Source organism: Protopterus annectens, chromosome 9.part0 (genome assembly GCF_019279795.1).
Source record: "Protopterus annectens isolate FY-2018-M chromosome 9.part0, PAN1.0, whole genome shotgun sequence".
Taxonomy (NCBI): domain Eukaryota; kingdom Metazoa; phylum Chordata; order Ceratodontiformes; family Protopteridae; genus Protopterus; species Protopterus annectens.
Window position 1 is genome coordinate 1,831,150,246 of NC_056743.1, and position 19,815 is coordinate 1,831,170,060.

Sequence of the window (19,815 nt, forward strand, 5' to 3'; positions counted from 1 at the left end):
TGTTAAAGAGTATCTCCCCACATCTGCTGTCATTTTTTGTGAGTTCCTCAAATACACACTTAGTAGTTGCAACTCATAAATTTTCATTCTTAAATGTCCAGTCTCACAAAGCTGATAGTGTTCAGCTACTTCCAGTGATATGTCCTTGTGGTAATGACCCTTGTTCAAATGATGAAGAAGAGGGCACAAATGTGGCCAAAATGAAGTCACCAGCAAGATTCTGATATGTCCCTTTGAATCTTTAACAGAACCTTTGGGATTAGGGAAAGTGGTAGGAAGGCATAAATGAACTTCCATTCATTGTGGATTATGTCTAAGAAGACCTGCCTGTTCAACATCCATTCATTAGGGTCTTCCAATGAGCAGCTTAATGAATCCACAAGAACATACTCCTGGAAAGGGGTGCAAACTACCTGTAAATGTAGATTTGCTTGTGTAGCTTGGTCCCAGGCCAGAAGAGCCAGTCTACAAAGTTGGTAGGATTTTGTCCTCCCTGTTTGTTCATATACTACATGGCTGCTGTGTTGAATATAAAAATTCTGAGTAGTTCTGGATTCAAATAGTGAGAAAAAACAGTTAAGCCTAAGTGAATGCCCTAATCTCTTTTACATTGATGTGTTCCTTCCTTGGTTTAATGGTCTACCAACCCAGAACTACCAAGGAGTGTGTCCATGTACCCCAAGCCAAGTTTGAGTCATTTATGTGCAGGTCTTGAATGGGAATAGATGGTTTGAAAGGTAGCTGTGGATTCACCTGCACCAGAGAACTCCACCCATGTAACTCACTTTTCATAAATTGTCATAGTGGAATCTGACTGTCCAATGGGTGACAATGTTGAGACCAGAGAGACGATAGGTACCACTGGATCTTTCTCATGTGACGTTTGGCAAAGGGAATCATGGGGACAGAGGCTGCCTTGAGCCCCATTGCCCTTAGGATTCCCCCTTGCAAAGAAGATGGAAGTGGAAGGAGGGACAGAAATGACATAGGGAGGATCTCCACTTTATCTTGTGGGAGAGAGGCCAGCATAAGATGTGTGTGTGTCCATTCTGCAACCAAGAAAGATTAGATTTTGGGTTGTGTTCAAGGCAGACTTTTTTTAGGTAGACCATAAAGCCCAGCCTCTGCAGAAGGGAGGTAGTGTAGTTGAGGTTCCTTAGAAAGTCTTCCTGAGAGGTTTCCTTTATAAGACTGTCATCAAGGTATGGGAATATTTAAATCCCCTGGGTTCTGTAAAAGGTGATAACTGGAACTGGGCACTTTATGAGTTCCCCCGAGTCTGTAGATAATCCAAAGAGCAAAGGAGATACCTGAAGGTATGATGAATGTTCTGAAAGAAGGGTAAACAGGAAGATGGACGTAAGTGTCCTTCAGATCCAAGGATACTAGAGAAGTGTAAGATAAAGGAGGAAGGAGTTTGAAGAGAAAGTGTTTTGAACAAAGGTGGCAACAGAAAAGTGCTGAACATGTCCAGGATTGTTCTCCAGTGTCCTTCTTTTCTGGGTACCAGGGAAAGTCTGGGTAAATGCATTTCCAAGATGCTGTGGTGGTACAGATTCTACTGTACTGTTGTGAAGAAGAGGGAAAAGATGCACCTGCTTTGAAGGAGCAGGAAAAATTCCTCCTAAGGCTCTGATTTCCTTTAAAGGTAATGTGTGGCCTTGTTGAACAATTGAGAGGATCCACCATGTGAAGTGATGAGCTACCAAACTGGAAGGCAAGATATTAACCTTTTTAACAGGGGATGGGTGAACCAAGGGAGGAGAAGGGGGAATAGGCAGAAAGAAGTCAGGCTGGCTTGTCTGGAAAGGGAGGTTTTCCAGACTTGAAACCTCTTGCAAGTTTATCCTAAATTCTTTTCCTAGGGAACCTTCTGTTTTCCTGATCAGATTTGGGGCCTCTACATGGAAAGGGAGTAGGCTTAGGTAGATAATTACATCAATACCTGGGTAATGAAGTAAGATTGATTTACATAAACTCTTACATTATTTTGCCTTTCTCCTAAAAAGATTTGAATAGGTCTGCAGCAGCAGGACCAAAAAGAAAGTATATGTTGAGAGGGGAGTCTAGCAACTTGGCTTTCATATTCTCATACACAGATTGAGAACAAAGCCATGTATACCTCCGTATGACAGATACAGTAACTGCTGCCATGTAAAAAGCTTCCACTGCATCATAACTACAGTATATTTAATGATATATCTGACCACATGTGTAGCCTAAGCCACCATAGAAACAGTTTGCTACTTAGTTTCCAAAACCTCAAGGTTAGTCAAAGTCTAACTCAGTTCAACCAGAATAGACAAAAGATATTTTATTGTTTGTTTGATAATTCAAAGCCCTGAAAGCTATAGTAGCAGAGGTCTAAACCTTCTTTTCATATCTGTGTATGGACCTACTTTCTCTGTCTGAAGACAAAACATTAGTAGCAGGTAAGAGTTTGGAAGGCTTATCAGTGGAGACAGAAAACACAGAAGGATATTTCAAAGGAGTTTTACATAGGAATTTTAAATCCGATGGTACTCTGTAAAGTCTATCAGGCTTCTTGGGGAACAGTAGTTGAGAATCTGGCAAGGAAGAAGTAGATACAAAAATCTAGAAGGAGCTCCAAACCTCTTGGGGCAGGTTCTAGCAGGGAGCCCCTACCTCCAACAAATTGTAATATCTCTTCTGTACATCTGAAACTTGTCTAGATTCCAATTCAAAATGTGGTATCATTTTTTAAATGGATTCTCCAAAGGAGATTTCTTCAACTAGAGAGTCAGGGGATAATGTGCCTTCATCATCTGAAGCCATCTGACCTGGAAAATAGATTTGAGATAAACAGCAAGATAGTGTACACGTGAGTCAAACTCATCCTCCTTAGAAGAAGATTCATGTTGTCTTTTCTGAGAAGAAATAGGAAGAGAGGTAGAAGAAGGAAGAAAGAAAGGAAGGAAGGAAGCTCAAGAAGTGAAATGGCATTCCATTAAATATTTTTTGTGAGATGTCTGGAAAGGAGAGGCATTCTGTTTCTTTAATTTCATTTTACTGGAGTGATGTCTGTTTTAATAAAGTGTGGTGGATGTGATCCCTGGTGGATTTCAGTATAGGATCCAGACACTTCTTCTCTAACTTGGATTTGAGGCATGCCCTTGATCCCTCTGAGATAAAGAGCCTTCACTCCCCTTTCTCAACCATATTGGTATAATCGGTTATATCAGACATGCACAAGTCAGATGTCATAGTGGCCTACAGCTGGGTCATGGTAAGGTGTGCCTGAGATGATATTGAGAATACTGTGGGTTCCTGCAACACCTGGACAGGTGCATCCTAATCTGATTGGGCAGCAACTTGTTTGGTCCTAGTCCTTTTGAATTTCTTTATAGGTGTGAGCTGGATATCAGATTCTGAGGGTTTCACCATTTTAGGCTGGGTGAAGCTCTTCACATCTGCTGGGTCTATAAATAAGTGTTAATAAAGGAATGACAATTACATAGGGTTTTCAGAATCAATGACTGACAAATCCAATATTTTTTTATAGTCCTATTCAGCCCCAAGTCAAAACAAGCACTGGGGAGTGGAGGTCCTTATAAAGTAGGCTTGCCAATGGGGCACTTATCTATGTAAAGAAAGACAGAGGTAACACCAGCAACCATGCAGAGTAACAGATTGATGGATGAGAGACCTGTATCTGGACTGGAGACATAATAATATTGGAAACCTTACACCCACGGGCTTAGGTCATATGTTAAAAGTATGACCGTATGAAATATTTTTGTGTTTAATACCCTGGATGGATATCTGTTTACCAAGGCAAGGTAACCCAATAGTACTGCAATATTGGGTTGGTGACCCAAGGAAGGACATACTGACACTTCAGTGTATCCTTAGGGACCCCACTGTATATGCTAATTTCCTTGTATAGCTGTTTACTTTGATCATGACCCTTACAAGAAGGTATTTCTCTTTAATTAAAACATTGTTGTGATTACTCTTGAGTGCAAATTCTGTTATACTTTTATTTTTTATTTACTTTTGCTGACTAGATTAATCTCACTAGGCCTAACATCTGTTTTTGAGGGAGGCCTAAGGAGGTACTTCTTCAAATTATGAAAATGTGGCCATGACAATGGAAAGTCACCATACTGATACTATTACACTGAGTTCTCACTCATGGTTTTCTATCTGCCATGCTTCTGTGACTGGCTAAACCTCAATCTACTTTGGCTTTATACTAGAGAAGCTAACACTTTAGATAGAGTTTTTACACAAACCTGACTTACTGGTTGTCATTACACTCCTTTTTCTTCTAGCTTTACTTTCTTTTCTATCTTCTCATTTGTATAATATTGTTTTCCTTTCTTGCTTTGCTGTGTTTTTCCTACTATTCTGGTTCACTAGTAGGGTTATTAACCATGGGAGCTCCTCCTTGCAGTCATTGCTCTGTGGTAATCACCTACATTTTCTCACCCACTACGGTAAATGGAGGCATAAGTTGTTAAGACAAGCCACACAGAACATCCAGATACAGCACCAGATCTGCGGTGTCCTCTGTCCAGTTGAACAAACGTACAAACACCACCAACATCAGAAAGCCTGGAGGTGTGTGTTCTTCCCTATCTTAATTTAGACTGTTAACAACTAAAATAAACAGTCTCTCACTCTGAACTGTTAGAACTTATGTCTTCAGCAAGGGTAATAGCTATCTATCCAAAATGAACTTTGAAGTATTTATTGGCCCTAGAAGCCCCAAATCAAGCAAGATTTGCAGTGTAATGCAAATTGTGGTATTAGGACCTTTACTTTTGTGAATGTGTAGGAATGTTTGACATCTGGTAGACAATAAGGGCTTTATTCTTCTGTGACGAGGATCCTACAATGGTAGCTATGCCATGTCATGCATTTCCTGTTAAACTAATTCTGTACGATGGTTGTCTCTGTAATTTGGCAATATCATAGTAACAATATAGACAGTATAATTTTGGTACATTTAATAAAAAATGAGAAAGCAACCAGATGATTTCTAGACACCAGCCAGCTCACAATGTAAAAATAAGATTATGTTATCTGGTACATCTAAAAGTCTGACATGGCTCTTTCACACATAGGCTGTTTTATAACACACTGCAGGTGCTTTCTCAGGTATAACTAGCCTTCAGTTAACTGCAAAATTGGGTTTGACTATGGCCTCTTTTCGACACTACCCAAACTTGATGTTAGACAACAGACTGCACTCATCTAGTCACATTGCTATGAACTTCATGCTAACTGGCATGGGTTTGCACTTTTTGGCCCTTGCAGTTGATGCAGGCCTCCAAACTCTTGCTCTCCACGAGGCCTGCTGATGTCATCTACCATAAGATTGCCTAAAGCCATGCTAATGTCAGACTTCAGCCTTGGTGTGTGCATTAAATTCTATGATTTGTAGTATCTAAGAGAGGGAGGAGTTCTAATCTCACTCCAGCCCACTTCATGTGCAAGTGCATCTCCCTACAGAACAAGTGTGAATATCAAACTGGCATGGATTTGCACTGTTTTGGGCCTTGCAGGTGAGGCAAGGCCTACAAACTCATCCTCCACAAGGTCTGCTGATGTCATCTACCATAAGATTACCTAAAGCCAAGTTACTGTCAGACTTGAGTAGTGGCATGTGCAGTATGCTGTGTGGTCTGTAATGTATGAACTTGAATAAGTAGGGGTTCTAGTCTCACTGCAGTTAACTTGGTGTATATACCATGCAGTGTTGTATAAATCTAGATAGGTAGTGGTAAATTCTCATTGCAGCAAACCTTGTGTGTGGATTTTAGGCAGAGCATTTTATATCAGCCTAATGGATGCTGTCCACATCAATTCAACAGACACTGCTAATGCCATTAGCAATAGATTATTGCTTGTGTATATGTCACAAAAGGCCATGGTTTGGCATTGGTCTGACAGATGCTTAAATGTTAGATGTTATTAACTTTATGGTGTCATTTTAAAGTAAAACAGTACTTCACAGTGTGGGATAACATGGTGGATTGAGGACGTTGCCTGAACCATAATCCTGTTATTAGGCTGGGTCGCAATAGTATACTTACAATTGCGACAATGTACAACTCCAGCAAAGTAAGGGTCATGCCGCTAAACCCTTGGGGTTTACAGCCTCAAACACACTCTTTGAAGGCACTCTTTGCAGTGAACATGTGGATGTCTGTGCATGCAGAGAAAACATGTTCAACTTTCCAGTAAATACTTTGGCCTTGCAAGGCTACAGTGCTTGTCAAATAACCAGACAGCAAATGGATGCTGTGTGAAATAATGTAGGGCTACAGTTTTGTGTTCTGGGAACTTAAATGTACAGTATGACAAACCTAGGACATGCTGAAGGGACAGGAACATCTCCTAAAGGTGGCAACTCCTCTGTTGTAGGCCTCACATCCATGTCAATCACCTCCTTGTTGAAGGGCAGGTTGCATGAATTGCTGTGAAACTGTTACCTAACATGGATCACTGCAGCTGTGGACCTTTCTAGACCAACCTTGGACATCTATGTCACCTGACATTGAACAGTATATTGTGATGCAACAGCTCTGCTCCTAATCACAATCAGGCTAGTACCTTAGTCAAATTGTAGGAACCTTGAAACCCAAGGCATAATACATGCAAACCTGAACCGATCGGTCTGGTTGCTATTCAAGGCATCTACCTGGAAAAGGCTACAACAAACCTACAGTCCCTTGCATCATCTGGGACAAGAGTGTGGATCAAACAGTCTGTGGCCTGCTTCTTATCTTGGGATTGGTGATAACATTTTGCTTATGGTGAGAGAAAAACAAAAGGAGCATTGTATTCCAGCAGAGTGAGGCTATGGTGAGACCAGCAGTAGTATCACCAAGGCAGTAGCCATTCATGTGACTCCCCTGTTTTCAGCATTCTTCATGAGGTAATTCTTTTTTTCAGTAAGTACTGCTTGATTTGCTTCTAACTTCAGAATAACTGCCTAAATACTTCATCTTTAACTTTTCAAGGTGTACGTATTATTTTCCCCTCCAGAGTTTGGCAGTGCTCTGTATAGACTCAAACCCCTTGAGTGACATTTTTCCAGGGAAATCATGATGGAATTTACTCCAGTATCAAGTTGCAGACAGAAAAACTAGCCTGCAGTGGCAACCACTCTCCCCATAGTCGCAAAACAGATACTCATGACACTGATTGCTATTCTCAATACAACTCTTTAAGCAATATAAAAGGATTTGTGGCCATGGATATGAACTTTCCCACTGTGACCATTACCATCTTGGTAGATATGGGCATCCTGAGGCAATGTAGAAATTGCCTCATGTCTACCCACAACCAGTTCATTCTCAAACAAACTGCTATGGTATGTGAGCGATGTATTTTTACAATGTCATTGGAGGCAAATCTCTCACATGAAAGCACTCCTAATGCCAATCAGGTTGTCAGTAGTACACAAGCTGCACCCATCACATACAATTCAAAGCAGACATATCGATCCACATATGCAAGAGGCACTGAAATGTAACTTTCATAAATCACAAAGACCTCACAAAGTACAGATAACAAATATCCTCAGCAGCCCCAAATGCACTCTGTAAAAAGTACACCCATATCAACACATACAGATACATCTCATGGAGGCTCAACCTATAAGCCCATAAGTCAAGCCACCACACACCAACATTCTAGTCATTGGAGACTCCATTTTGAGACACACTGATGTCCCTCTCACCAAGCTGAGTAAGGAGAAAGGCATGGTCATTTGCTTATCAGAAGCAAGCATCCACCACATTATGCACACACACATACATGTCATTGGACCACAAGTAACACAAACTCAGCATGTCAGAAATGCAACTATATTAACAGCCTTGAATACATGCTCTCTTGCAAACCAGTCAGTACATATGACAATGAGCAGGTTTTCACCATGCACACCTCACTTCTCACTTCATTCAAACCCACATCACACATACCTACATATGCGGAGATCCTCACCAGAAACACACATAAACTCCAGAGACCTCCCTCCATTGCAGTACACAAGACACAAAATAGCAATCACACCAGTGTCTCACCTGTCAAGCCCTTAAGGAAAAATACTAAAAAAAACATATTAGTCATAGGTGATTCTATGGTGAGACACACAGATGTCCCTCTTACCAGACTGGATGAGGAGAAGGTCACAGTCAGCTGTCTTTCAGGTGTCAGGATCTGCCATATCACACATGCACTCACATATCCCCAAAACAGGTACTGTTGTGACTTTGTCATTGTCCATGTTGGTGTGAATGACTTGAGATGTACCTCTCTGGACTATATGTAGAGAGACATGACTGAACTCTCGGACTATGTGTCTCAGGCAGGTATGTCCCTAGCCTTAAACAGCATTTTACCTTCACCTAGGATGATGCCTCAGTACAAACAAAACATGATTAACATCAATAATTAGCTTAGTTTCTGGTGTCATTCTAAGGGGATACAGTATCTGTCAGCCTGGGATGATATGACTGATGGACCTCAATGTTTTGCCAAAGATAGTCTTCATCTGTCACCCCTGGGATTTCAACTACTGATCAAGGCTTTTGCCACCACGATAATGCCATTTTTGGGCAGTGTCTCAAGGACAAAATTCCAGATGAGAAAACTCCATATAAAAACAACCTCAAGGTTATGCTGCTAAATGCTAGGAGTCTAAACATGAAACTGCACTCACTGGAAGCATTTCTCACCTTGGAAGACTTACACATTTGTGCAATCATGGAGACCTGGTTCATGGTTGTGAAGAGCATCCTAACTATATTGAGCTACACTTCCTTTCATACATTTAGACCACAACTGAAGGCATGAAAACTAAAGCAGGCAGTGTATTGGTATTCATTACAGATAAATACATCTCCAGATTGGTTAAACAGTAGGATTCCCTGGAGATACTTCAGGTGCAATTAACTGTTGGTAGGACACCTATTGAAGTCCTTGTCAGCTACAGGCCCCCTCCATGAATCAAGACAACCAGTCTGCCTATTTGGATCTACTTGAGTCTATCAAGATGCATCCAAACACCCTGGCTTTGGGTGACTTAAACTACCCATCCATTAATTGGGTAAATTACTCATGCTGTAGCTCATTTGTCCAAAGGTTCCTTGACGTTGTTAACTCCAATGCACTGAACTTGCTGGTTGACACCCCCACAATGGCTGCTAACATCCTAGATCTGGTTATAACCAATATGGGGAACTACTGTAGCACCCCAACTCTGAGGTCTTCCCTAGTGAGATCTGTCTACAAATCAGTCTCATTCAAAGTAACCCTCCCAGCAGCAAAGAAAATAAAGCGCTTTTCCAAAGCACATCATTACCTTTTACGGGATGGTATAAGTAGCTGCACTGCACCTTCCCCCTCAGATGGAACTGGCAACTATGCTGAGTTCTACACCAATGCTTTATACAAACACCTGTTTAACTGCATTGACTCAGTTGTACCTAATAGGACCAAAATAAGCTCCGTAAGGAAGAGCAAACCTGACTGGTGGACAACTGCCTTTAACAGGCTTTACAATAAGAGGAATAAATTGCTGTCTAAGAGTAAAAGGGAGTGAGACCTAAACTTGAAACACTCCCTACTCAGCTTAAAGAAGCCAATAATACTTCATATGAAGTCCTCAAAAGCAAACTATGAATCTAAATTAGATTCCTCATCTAAGGAAAACCATAAGGCATTCTTTAGTTACATCCATTACCTAAAAGGACAGGCCCAGATTTGTGCCAAATTGGTGGTTAATGATACCACATATACCAAGCCTGTGGACATATCTAACCTGTTAGTTGACAGGTTCAGTGAAAACTTTACTCCCCTGTCCTTGCCACACATACTCCTAGACATCTCTACCACCTGTCCTCTACCTTGTATCTCTAAAGAGCAAGTTGCAAATGCCCTCTGTAAGGGCAAAAGCACAGTATCTATGGGACATGATCCCAGGCTGCATCCTACATGGGCTCCAACAAAAATTAACAACACCATTGGGTACTCTTTTCAATCATAGTCTAAGCACTGGCTTCATCCCAGATGAATGGAAAATGGCCACCATTATTCCCTTGCACAAAGGTAGTACTTCAACTGACCCTGGGAACTATAGACCTGTTAGGCTGACTAGCTTTATCTTCAAGGCCATGGAGTGAATCATCATGGACCTTATCAACAAAGATATAGTTAAGCTCCAAACACTTGCCCCTACTCAGTTTGGATTTTTCAAAAGGAGATAATGCCTGTTAAACATTGTGGGCTTCTTTGAGACAGTCACCAAGGCTCTGGATGAGGTGAAATCTGTGCATACACCCTACCTAGACTTAGCCGAGGCATTTGATACTATCCCCCACTCAGGCATCATTAGCAAAATCACCGAGCTAGGTATCAACCCTTATATCGTTAGATGGTTTGTTAACTAGCTCACTGATAGAACCCATATAGTCAAAATAGGGAAACCCACCTCCAACTGTAACCAGTGGTAGTCCACAGGGATCTGTTCTGTCACCTCTACTGTTGGAATCTAGTTCTCCAAAATACAAGCTAAAACTAAAGGTCTGTGACTGACAAAGTTTGCTGATGACTGCAAACTGGAACCAGTCATAGAATCTCCAAATTATGTCAACATCCTACAAGAGGGTCTTACACAAACAAATGACTGATGTCAAAGTCATGTGAAAAAAAAATATATCATCCCTCTCACTAAGTGCGATGTTCCTGCTAACTACCACAACAATAACAAAACCCTACGTATGAACTTACTGGTGAGAGACCTGCCACACAGGTTGACAGTAACCTTAATTTTGATCGACATGTCTCCAGAGTGATAAGAAGGGCATTCTATATTGCTCATCTTATAAATAAAGTCATTGCATCCAGAAAACAAAATAAGTTATAGCCTGTCTGTACTCTCCCCTCGTCAGGCCAATAATGGAATATAATGGCCATTTTGTTATGCACCTTTCTAAGCACCTGCAACAATTGGAGAAACCACAAAGGTTCCTTACAGGGATAATTCAAGGTCTTCAGCATCTGTCCTATGTGGATCATCTAAAACGACTGTCACTTTATTCCATTTCATACAGACTACTCAGAGGCAATATATGTCTTGCACATAAGACAATATTTGACCAGGCTTTACTGGAAATGTTGCATATTCACAAATCAAATGGTACATGGGTTACTTACTCTAAAGACCATGACCTGGTATGTGACAGTAATAGATCAGGTTTGTCTCCCAGAGGTTACCACAGCTTTGGAATGGACTCCTACTTCATTTCAAATGGAGCACCTCATTGGCCCTATTCAAACACAGTATGGATGATTGGATATGTAACTATAAATTCAACTTGGGTGTTCCACCTATGTCCCTATTGGACAGGGGCAATTGGTGCTGATTGTGGAAATAAGGGTAAAACTTGGCTGGGCTTGTAAGGACCCTAGGGCCATTAGCCTAGTGACTTCCTATGATATGACTCAGTCATAGTTCATGTGGGAGTACATGACCCGTGACATACCTTCTTAGACTATACCTAGAGAGACATATTTGAGCTCTCGGAAGACATCTGTGTGGTCACTGACACATGACTTAAAACCGCAGACAGCACACCAACAGTGCCTTTCACACATTTAGATCAACTACTTCACAGGCAAGGAATAAAGGTGGAGGTGTCTCTATGTATATCAAAACTAAAGATATTTCAAGGCTGGTCAAATAGGACAATGCACTTGAGCTGCTCCATGTTTAAATCACAATAGGAAAAATTCAATACCACTTCCATGCAAGCTATTGGCTCCCCTCTATGACCCAGGAAACCCATACCATGTATTTAAACTTATTAGACACACTAACCATCCAACCAAGTACCATATTCAGGGATGATTGTCATTATCCCACAATTAATTGGGAATCCTATATGCCACCAAACATACAGGCAAAGAGATTCCTGGATTTTGTAAACACAAACTGCCTGGACCAGATACCCAATACACCAACCAGGGGTGCAACCATATTGGAGCTGGTCCTTACCAGTATGGGAGAGTCATGCACACCCCGTACTGTAATGTCTTCCCTGGTAAGGTCCAAACAAAAACTGGTTTCCTTTGAAGGAAAAATAAAACATGGACCCCCAGGTAAACATGGAATATTCAGGACCTACACTAAGGCTAACCTCCAGCTATTAGGAGATAAACTGGCCAAATGACAAGCCCCCCATAAATACTGAGCACACTGTAGCCTATGCAGAAGTGTTCACAGGAACCCCATACAAGCATGTTAATAGTTGCATAGATGCAGCTGTACTCACCAGTGAGAAATACAGAACTAACTCAAAATCAAGCCACCCTGGTGGAATCAGAGAATCACTAGGCAGTATAACAGAAGGAAGAAACTCATGGCAAAACTTAGGAGGTGCAGCACACAGCTGCATAAAAGCACTCTCATCATAGGTTTATAGGTTCATAGGTGGTACTAGGCTATCGGCCCTAGGGCCTATACAAGCCTAGCCATAACAGTTCCCTGGCTATTTCTTCATTAGTTCAAAGTAATCAAAAATATCAGAGGACAAATGAAGTCTACCAAAGCCAAATTTGAGGTAGGTTTAGGATCCTAGGCCAAGGACAACCACAAAGCATAATTTAGCTATGGCTGCAACCTCAAAGGCAATACACAATGGTGGGCACATTTCATTGTAAATGGAACCACTTATAATGAGGCAGAAGATATAACAAACCTCCTGGATGATAAATTCAGCCCCAACTTTACCCATCCCCCAAACCTTCCCTTTGGAAATACCATCAAATATAAGTACCCCTGCTATCGCTAGGGAACAGGTCCTTAATGCTCTCTCTAAGACCAAGTATACTGCATCAATGGACTCAGACAATATTCCAGCACACCTTCTAAATAGCATGAAGCATTACCTATCAGGGCCTCTAGAATTTCAGTTTCACTGTAGCTACCAAACAGGCTTTGTGCCTCATGAATGGAGACCACCAACAGTCATCCCTCTGCATTAAGGTGGGCCATCTATAGACCCTGGAGACTACAGACCAGGGAGTGTCACTAATCTGATAAGTAAAGCCATGGACCAAACCCAGTTTTATTTCAAGGGCAGATCATGTCTACCCAACCTGGTGGACCTATTTGAGAAGGTAACCAAAACAATGGTTGAGGGAAAAATAGATGACACTGCCTACCTTGGCCTGAAAAGGCATTTGACACTATAACCCCATCAGGCATTGTTGACAAACAAGAGGTTAGGTAAAAACTAGTATGTTAGTCAGTGGATAGCCAACTGGCTCAGAGACAGGACCTAGGGAGTTAGCATTGGGGAGATCACCTCTACAAAGAGTTCAGTCACAAGTGGACTCCCTCACAAATCATTCCTCTGACCACTCTTTTTTGGCATTTACTTCTCTGAAGTCAAACACACTGTCAGGGGTCTCTGGCTGACTAAATTTGCAGATTATTGAAAATTAGATGCTGTCATTGAATCTTACACTGACACGAATGTTCTCCAGGGGGGCAGGTGCAAACATACAACTGGTGTCAGAGCCATGGACTAACACTAAATGCCAAGAAATGCACAATACTATCCTTTGGGAAGTCATCCACCCCTGGTAACTATCATATTGAGAGCACACCTCTAACAGTTGACTCAGTAGTCAGGGACTTAGGGACACACATAGTAATCTAGTCTTTGACCATCACATGCCTACAGTTTTGGGGAAATCATTCTATGTTATGCAACTTATAAACAAAGGTATGGCATGTAAGTGCAAGTAAGTCATTTTTCCACTATATTTGGCATTCATCAGACCTATAATTGAGTGCAATGCCACCTTTAATATGTACCTAACCAGGCATATCCAACAATTGGAACATCCACAGAGGTTCTTCACTAAACCAATACAGGGCATACGTCAAATATCCTATGCAGACAGCATCAAGGCCCTATCCCTGTATTCTGTCTCCTACAGGCTTTGGATGGGAGATGTATGCGTACCATATGGGGCATTGTCAGACCCCTTCTCTGACCTCCTGCATATCTATGAAGCAACTAGCACCAGAATTACCCATTCTACAGACCTGCACCTTGCCTGTGGTATAAATAGGATGTGCTGGAGAGACAACTATGTATCCCAGGGACTACACCCTATATGGATCAGGCTCCCCATCCATGTGAAACAGAGTTCTGCCCTAACACAAATCAAGTGTAAGTTACACAACTGGATGGGGAGCAGGACAATCATCCTTGGTTTCGGACCTATGTCTCTAATGGACACTGGGAAACTGTAAATAGTTCATCCCCAGGCTGCCACTTGTAAATGTTTCATCTCCCAACCCCCTGCTTACACTTATGAATGATATCAGACCTTGTCAGAGATTTGGGATGCATGGCTAGACTTAAAAAGGCCCTTGTGGTCATTAGCCTAGTAAACACCTATGAACCCATGAACCGATATTGTATTACCTTTCTTATGACATTTGTCATCTGTGCTGACATTCAATCCTGTGCTCTGATGTTGCTGGGTTGATTGTAGATGTGTACCCATAGGTGTGTACTACACAATCCTGAAAGTGAAACATAAACATTTCCATGAGACACATTTCTTTGTGTGACTCCACAGCCCTTACATCATCCATTGTAACATGCACAGATTATCATTCTATCCACGTTATAAATGACAAAGTACAATATCTGTAAATGACCAGTACAAGTAGTATGTCAACAGCACCAATGGATGAAAAGAATTCATACTAATGTAGATAGTAACCCTGTGCATCAGACACATAGCTTTATGTCCCTGCATCCATGAGACAGATCACAGGGATGTGGCACAGTTATCAGTTGCACAGGGTATTATGTGGGGGTGCAGGAGGCCTAGGCTGACCCAATAGGTTGGTAAGCATATGCGTGAGTCAGAAAGGGAAGCAGGCAATATGGACCATGGAAATGCTGCGTATGTGTCTATAGGTGCTCTCAATGTGACAGTGATGTGTGAGTGTCTGCATGAACACAGTCAAGCTCAGTGCTTTCCCTACATGTCTGTATGTTGAACAGCTGTGAGCAGTGTATGGCAGATCTGACAGTTAATTGTCTCCTCCCCAAAAACAAGAACTGGCTCTGCTAAGAGTTGCATTGGCACCTCCACACTCAAGGTCAAATGCTGTGCTACTACCTGAGGGTGACTGATGTCTGCTAGTCATGTGTCCTCCATGGGAAAACCCAGGACCATGAGCCCATGGCCTGTTAAGTCTTGGTGTAGACAACACACTCCCCCCAGGAGCACTGGATGTACTGCCACTAAGGGATTCTGATTGTGCATGGCCATATTGACTCTCAGCAGATGTTGTTGCTGACTTATGCCCATGAGGCTGACGCTCAACTCCATTCAGGCATTCCATCACAGACAATGTGCATTCCAAGACAGATAGTGTGCGATCTGTGTCAGACCTATCTCTTTCCACTGTGTCAGTCAAGCGATCTAGGTTTCAGCAACACGATGGATGCAGTGAGACTGTGCTGCATCCATAACCCTAAGCATTCATTGGGAGTTTCTTTCTGAACATGTCTGTGCCTATGATGGCCCTAAACATACGTTGAGTGACACGTGATGAAACACCTACAACAGGTGATGGAGGGACAGCAGGCCTCCTACAAGCACTCTTATCAATCTGCCTGTGTGGAACCTCACCAACAGTTTGGCTATGGCCACTGTAAACAGTCTCTGAAGCCACAGTAGCCAGACTTCCTTGCTCAATGTCCCCACCCTCCAAATGTCCAATATCTGTGGCCTCAGGGGACTGGGTATGTGTAGGCATACTGGCCGTGTATGGTGATAATGAGGGTGGATGAGGGATGTCAATCTCTGTGTCTGATTCAGCCCCTGCAACCCCCAGCTTTGCCTCAATTTGGCCACCATCATCATCGGAGATTGAAGAGACACTGACATCAGGTCTTGCAGGGGAAAAAGACCAACCTCCCTGGTAACCCATGATAAAATGGAAAAAATCAGTACATTAATACCTGAGCAACTATGCCTTGCAGTACTATGGTACACTATATGTTAAGCTGTATACACTGCTGTCACTATTACAGACTTGTATACCTCCCAACCTCACAGAGTGGAACATGTGGACGTTATTTTCTAACCCCAATCTGTAATTATTTGTAAAACAAGAAACTATTGAGTAAAAAAGTACATTATGTACACTGTGGACATTCTGCAAAAATCTGCACAGTTGACAGTTATGGCAATCGGTAATGTCCTGACAATACTTTCACGTTAATCACTATGGTCATACCTACAAGGCAGAGGCATGGGTCTAATTGGTGGACATTCTGAAAATATCTGTAAAGCTGACAATCATGGAGACAGTACATCAATCCTGCCAGTAGGCCTGGGATTACACTTGAGCTAATACACTGAAATATATCTACATTCATGACATAACAGTATTCTGCTAACAAGCAGCAGGAGCACAGACTCATCCACTTCCTGATGGTCCTGAAAAAAATTGCGGGAGAAGTAATGGCAACAGCACCACATGTTAAAGTATAACAGCGGTAGTACATCCAAATATCTCACATCTACAGTAACTGCTATATCAAAAGGTACGTAGCTGACAATTTTGACATGAGCTTAAAACCACAGCTAGCTTACCCCCCCTCCCAAAAAAAAACACCTGACATCCATGTAAAACTATATACACAGGATGACGTGCATGCATGTTTACTGAAGTACAAAGACATGAGAACACATGTAAGGGTCACATACATAAGAGTAAACTATGTATACATACAGCAGTAAAGGAAAGCTATCAGTATTCACCGCTTGATTACACATCTCATATCCAACAGTGCGCCAGACATACAAAGGGTGTGGATGCAACTAGAATTGTAGCAATAGTGATATATTCCTGTTTGTACCATGACAGACAGGCAAACACTCAATACAGGAGTCCATTGTAGTGTGTCCTATAGAAGGAAATATCCACCCCAAAAATATGTATGAACAGTAGTGCCAACAAAATAGCCATGTATTATTACAAATGCTATCAAAGGAAGTAGCCAAGAGAATTGTGTGCCTAGTATTCACACAGAATTATATCTTGGTGTACTCTACATCCTCTGTACATGTAACAGGGCTGGAGATCAATGCCATGTCATCAGTACAGTTCTAACAAAGGCTTACTGATGTAATCCACATTCTCCCTAAGTATATTCAAATGCATGTATCATGTTGGAAACAAAATAGATACATACCTGAAGTAGTACAAAACTCCTCTGTAGAAAAATACTGCTATACAAGTAATGTGTCAATGAGTTATAAGAAGTAACTTTCATACACACTGGTTGCCTAGATAAAAGTTTACCTTTTTATGATGGTACTCATTAGCAGTTGATTGCATCTGAACCAGTCAGTGGTTCAGAAATGCTAAACACAGCCTACATAGCTGATTTGCAGTATAATTAGGCAATCCCATGCATCTACTCAACAAGATTTAAAGCCTCAGTGTAGATTCCATCCCCTTTCTCATATGTTGGGGTGAAAATTAGTGAGGTAAAAATACATCAGCACAAAGAGAATGTTTGTAGCAGCTGCATGTTATATACAGATGTGTGTGCTATAGGCTGAAGCTGCTGCTGCAGGCAATAGGCATAGTCAGAGAGGCAGAACACTTTACAAGACAACAACACAGAAGAGTAACTGTGGAACCTATGGCAGGCTTGATAAACAGCCAGAGCCAAATTGAGGACACTCATCCCACTGGAAATTAAGGTATGTGTTTAAGGTAAGTACGTTAACCACAGGTTATCATTAACAGAGTAAAAGGCAACGTGCTTGGTGTGTTCTAGAACAAGGCAGGGGGGACAGTAACCATAGGTTCATAGGTTCATAGGTTCATACTAGGGTATCTGCCCTAGGGCATTTATAAGCCTAGCCAGAGTGTGTTTGGCTTTCGCCACCCATTTTAAATTAATTTTGCTATGCCTTTTTTTGAGGTTAGTATACTGTGCCTCTGTCTAACAGTGACACAGAAGTGATAGCCGGGGTAAACCTACGATCTCCCATCCACTCATCAAGATTCCTCTTGAAGAGAGTCAATGTGGGACTCTGCCTAACCTGGACTGGGATTTTATTCCAGAGTGAAGGGAGCCTCTGGGTTATGAATCTGTCCCTCCAGCATGTCCTATTTATTTCAGTGCTGAGGTTCAAGTGTCTCGAGCGTGTAGTTCGATGGGATTTGGATTTTCTGAGGTGCAGCATGTCCAATAATTCTGGGTTGGACATGGCTTTATACATCAGGCACAGATCGCCTCTGAGCAGGCAGTATGCCACTGAGTAGAGCTGGAGTTTCTTTAACCGGGCAGCATATGGCATCTGTTTGAGCCCTTTGATTCTCTTGGTGAGGTACTTTTGGGGTCTTTCCAGTTGCTGCAGGTGTCTGGTAAGGTACATCCCAAAAGGGGCATTGTACTCAATTATGGGCCTGATGAGGGATGAGTAAAGAGGCACGATGACCTCCCCTGATCTAGATGTGAATCCCTTCATGATTAGGTGGACTATATAAAATGTTTTTCTAACCACTTTGGCCACGTGGTTATCAAATGAGAGATTGCTATCAACTTGGGTCCCCAGGTCCCTAATGGCTTCTTCTGTACTTAATGGATTACCACCTATGTGGTAATTTGTGGGCACTTTGTTTTTGCTAAAGGGGATGACTATACACTTTTTGGCGTTTAGCTTGAGGCCATGGCTCTGGCACCAGTTGTCTGTTTCTATGAGGCCCTTTTGGAGGATGCTTGTGTCGGCTGGAGAGTTGATTATGGCGCCCAGTTTGCAGTCTTCTGCGAACTTGGTCAGCCACAGTCCTTCCGTGTTGGCCTGTACCACCGAGAAATATATACCGAACAAGAGAGGTTCCAGGACTGAGCCTTGTGGGATGCCACTTGCAACTGGTTTGGAGTCTGACATGGCTCCAGCAATTCTAACCATGTGGGTTCTGTCCTTGAGCCAGTTTGCAACCCATCTAGTGACATAGGGGTTTATATTTAAGCTGGTGAGCTTATCTATAATGCCCGAGTGGGGTATTGTATCGAAGACTTTTGCGGGGTCCAGGTAGGCTGTGTGGACCACCTTCCCCTCGTCAATGGCCTTGGTGACTGTTTCAAAGAAATCGACCAGGTTTAAGAGGCAGGATCTGCCCTTAACAAAGCCAAACTGGGTAGGATCCAGTGTCTGTAGGTCCCCAATATCTTATTTATGAGGTCCATGATGATCCTTTCCATAGCTTTGCAGACCAAGCTAGTCAGGCTTATGGGGCGATAGTTTCCAGGATCCGTTGAGGCACCACCTTTGTGGAGAGGGACCACTGTTGCTGTACGCCACTCTTTGGGTACATATCCTGTAGTAAGGCTAAGAATGAACAGTAGTTTTATGTTTGGGTTTAGCTCTTCTTGGAGTTCATGTAGGGCGCAGCCCGGGGCACCATCTGGTCCCATTGATGCTGTGTTTTTTGCTTTGGAGAGGGCGGCTCTTACCTGAGCATCTGAGATGTCAGGGGGGCAACACTCTGTTAGGATAGATATTTGCCCTTTTGGTGGGGAGAGGGGGGAGAAGTTTGCACTGAACCTGTCAGCTAGAATGTTGGCAATGTCTGTGGGCTCGGTGTATTTTTTGTCATTTTGGACTAATTCTGAGCATATCTGGGAATTCACACCCAGGTTCCTAACATAACTAAAGAAAGCCTTGTGATTATCCTTAGTGTCCTGTGCAATTTTTCTCTTGAAGCTGGCCTTA